The sequence below is a fragment of the Amphiprion ocellaris genome, chromosome 15, assembly GCF_022539595.1.
Source record: "Amphiprion ocellaris isolate individual 3 ecotype Okinawa chromosome 15, ASM2253959v1, whole genome shotgun sequence".
NCBI classification, from domain to species: Eukaryota; Metazoa; Chordata; class Actinopteri; family Pomacentridae; genus Amphiprion; species Amphiprion ocellaris.
Window position 1 is genome coordinate 14894530 of NC_072780.1, and position 4264 is coordinate 14898793.

General features: G+C 40.3%; 1 long non-coding RNA gene across 1 annotated transcript; it reads right to left on the reverse strand.

Annotated features, from left to right (window-relative positions):
* Positions 1-1275: 1275 nt before the first annotated feature.
* Positions 1276-2390, reverse strand: LOC129350601 (uncharacterized). Its single transcript, XR_008604061.1, has 2 exons — positions 1613-2390; positions 1276-1498 (listed from the first exon to the last, which is right to left on the reverse strand). It is a non-coding gene; the product is annotated as an uncharacterized LOC129350601 (long non-coding RNA).
* Positions 2391-4264: the final 1874 nt, after the last annotated feature.

Consider the following 4264-nt stretch of genomic DNA (forward strand, 5'->3'; position numbering starts at 1 on the left):
TTCATACATTCCAGTCTAGCTGTACATTTCTGTTTATATTGTGTTCTATTTTACTACTATTTCTTTTTCCTCCCTGTTCCTCTTTCTATAGTTTATTTTTTATTATTCTCTTCCATATTCCTAGGATGACACCAACAGCCGAAACCAAATTCCGTGTATATTGTGTACTTACTTGGCCATTAAAGCTGACTCTGATCACTTTTCTGTCTTTGGTCTAGGCAAGAGGAAAGGGGGCCACAGAAAACTGGACCTTCCTAGCGTACTTGTGGAGATGCAGGCTGAGGAGGAGTGGAGTCATGCCCAGCATGATGAGAACATCTGGTTGCTCCTCAGCGAGGCAAGAGAGAATGAAGTGGCCTTGCAGCGGGAGGAGATGGCCCAGAATACTGCCTTCAACCAGTCATTCCTGGGTGTGCTGGGGTAGCTGGGTAGGCAGTGGGCAGCCGGCGAGTGTGAGCGAGTCCACCTCCCATAGACTTGAGATTTACAAGTGCTGGTCATATAATTAGAATATCATGAAAAAGCTTGTCTTTTGGACAACTGTCAGGTCAGCAGTCTTCCCCATGATTGTGTAGCCTACAGAACTAGGCTGAGAGACCATATAAAGGCCTTTGCAGGTGTTTTGAGTTAATTAGCTGATTAGAGGTGTCTTCAATATTGAACCTTTCTACAATATTCTAATTTTCAGAGATACCAAATTTGAGATTTTTGTTAGTATTCAGGTATAATCATCAAAGTTAAGAGAAATAAACATTTGAAATATATCAGTCTGTGTAATGAATGAGTATAATATACAAGTTTCACTTTTTGAATGGAATTACTGAAATAATGAACAACTTTTTTCATGATATTCTAATTATATGACCAGCACCTGTAGTTGTATATAGTTTTACTTTTAGTCCTCCACTGTAGGAGAGGCCCACCACAGTTTGTACTTTGCACATTGTAAATAGTTTTGATTTTGCTGCTGACTAATAAACTATTTTGTGACTTATGTGATTGCATCATAACTTCTCATTTTGTCTGTTAAGACACTGGTAGAAAAAGAGTCAACAGTCTGAACCAAACAATTCTATATTCCCTAATAATGTATTTGTGTTTAATGGGATTTAACATGTTTTAACACAAACTCCTTTATGGTTCATAATTCTGGTGACTGAATTACACCAAAGCAATACTGATTTATCAAACTGGAATTTTCTTAAAACAGCTGTTTTAATGTTTTGGCGTTTAATTTTTTATTTAATCTTGCTAACCTTCACAAACAAACAATAGTATAGACACATCTACAAAAGTTTATTGTCAGAATTGCATTAAAGAAAACAATAGCGGTCCGGGGACCGAAAAACAGAAGTATAACAAGAAGAATAACTTTGCATGACACGTAGTGCATCAGTGCATCCTGTACATCTCTGTCCTCCTCCTCTACACCTTGTGCTACTGCAGGCTCATGTGCTGCTGCTTCAGGTAAATCCCATGAAGTCTCATCAGAGAGCATCTGAAACACATACACAGCATACATATTTTAATACCTAATAGCGACAAACTGCAGCCATTACAGGGTCGTTCACAGGACTGATACACGATAGCTAGCGAACTAGCATTAGCTTACCCTCATATGTCGTCTCGTTCATATCCTCTTGTCTTCGGCTTGATACTGCTGTATCGCCTCCCAAACTCTCCTGTGTGTCTCCTGAGTGTTTCGACTCGCCGCTCTCAGCTTTCTCCGACTCTTCTATTACTCTGAATCTGACAGAAAGCCACAGACCGAGCAGCAGGTGTACTATCGCCTCCATGTCCATTGTTGCATTGCGTTTGTGTCGCACAGAAATGACGGTAAGGGACTTTCGGACCGCCGTGCTATGACGACTCCACCCACGATGAGGTGGTTCTCAATGTAATGGAAAAACAACTAAACCGAGACGAGCCGTGGCGCGCCGAGTAGATGCTAAAGGAAATGCTAAAGGAAAATTTGTCTTGCACCGCATGTATCAACATTTGGGAAAGAGGACCGAGTCTTTAGCGGTTGCTAATAAAGTTTTGTTTTATTGAGTATCCAAACCAACGTAGAGGTGAATAGCGCCACCCAGTGTATCGGAATGTGTTCACAAGCTCTGCGTCAATCCATTATCTGGAATCGATTTGCCTTGACTTGATGTGCAGGGTAACCAATCAGGTGTTAGGATCCGCCCACCGACTTTGACGGGCGAGGTTGACAGATAAAATTAATTCATGATCCACTGCAACACAAGGACCATGAAATAATTAATTAAATCGTGAAATAATGAAATATGTTTTTTACTTAAAATAATTGTTATTTTAATAAATTAATGACATATTTAATAACACATTTATGTATTTAATTCCAATTTTAATTAATTAATGACATATTTAATTCCAATTTTAACTAATTAATGACATATTTAATTATTTAATGATATATTTATTTAATAACACATTTAAGTATTTAATTCCAATTTTAATTAATTAATGACATATTTAATTCCAATTTTAATTAATTAATGAAATATTTAATTCCAATTTTAATTAATTAATGACATATTTAATTAATTATTTAATGATGTATTTATTTATTTAATTTTGGCACTTTTAGTCCTCCATATCCTCTCTCTCACACAGCCCCTGTCTGTCTGCCTGGCTCTCTCTTCTTGAGATGCACGAACACTTAGGCAGAGATTTACATACACAGAGTGGAAAAAAAAGGGATTGGAGTGTGAGAGCAGGGTGGAGGGAGGTTCAGTGCTTCACAGAAGCAGACTGAGACAGAGATCACCAGTCTGTCAGTGTGAAACCAGCCATTCAGTCTGAGAGGCGTCAAGCATGATAATCCCAAAGGAGAGCAGAGGTGTGTGTGTGTGTGTGTGTGTGTGTGTGTGTGTGTGTGTGTGTGTGTGTGTGTGTGTGTGTGTGTATGGGTGAAATAGCGTGTGTGCAATCTAGTCTGCAGACGGGTTTAAACGATTATGTGAGAATATGCACATGCAGTGTGTGGGGAAAGTTATATCCGCATGCAGGTCAAAGCCGGAGTATAATTTGTTTGCCGTGTGTGTGTGTAAGTGTGTGTATTGTCATGCGTCTCCCTGTTGACATGCATGAATTTTGGCAGATGGTGGTTAGTATTCAGCGTGTGAAAATCTGTAAATAGAATGATGAGGTTGCAGAGGTAGACGTTGCTCTGTGCACCTACAGTATGTCATAACACATCGCAATTTGTGCTAGATGTTGCTCCACGCCGAGCCGGAGAGCAAAACCTCACAACATCAGCCTAATCCACCAACACTTTCCTCAAACTTTTCAAGAAATAATATTTTAAGTTTCTAAGCCCCTCGCGCCGCAACGCACTAGTGGTATGGATCTAGAGAGAAAAATTGGATTTCTGTAGTGCTTATGAATTCAAGTGAACATGACCAGCTTATACATCTCCAAAAGCCCTCAGGAGTATGGCTGGCAGATGCTTCCTATAGAGAAAAGAAAATACGAGTCACCTGCTTGGCTTGTTTGGAGACGTCCTTGTGAATATTTCCCCTCCTGCTCTTTATCTCCTTCCTGCCCCGCAAGAGTGGAGCAGGTGCGGTGTATTGCTCAAACATGAGAAAGCGCCGCGGAGCACCGAGGTGTGCATTGTTTGCTCACACTCTCTGTGTGCCGTCCAGCCATGCAGATAGTGAGTCCCCCGTGATGTCAGGCAAAGCAAAAGGTTGTTTGTGACATAAGCACTGATCCACACCACCACCACCATCATCCCTCTCACTCTTTAAGCCCTGTGGTTCTTTTACTCACACCTCTCTGTCTGTCCGGGCTGCTGCTGTGCGTAGTACACAGCAGTTGTTTGGTTTGGATCTGATTACCACAGAACACTAGAATGGGGTTAAATTTGAAAAGAACAGGGTACGCAGTGGATCCGTTTATGTCACACAACAGGTTATAGAAATCCCTTTTCCTACTTTGAAAAAAAAGTCAGAGATTTGTGTCCTCTAAGTGTTGTTGCCGGCTTTATTTTTATGGAAATTGAGCGCTATTATCTTAAATCCTTTAATTCCAAAGGCCCTTCGCTGTGATCTGATAAAACTGAATCAAACATTCACAAGCACACCTACTTGCAAACATTTGATCTAACCCACTCTTGGTTTTCACATAACATTTGCTTGGATGGAAAACGCAGTACAAGATAAGGAAGCTTTTTTAAGACTACAGGGATGCTCTTCACTTGCCTGACAATGTGCTTAGGTAAAGTGGGAACAGT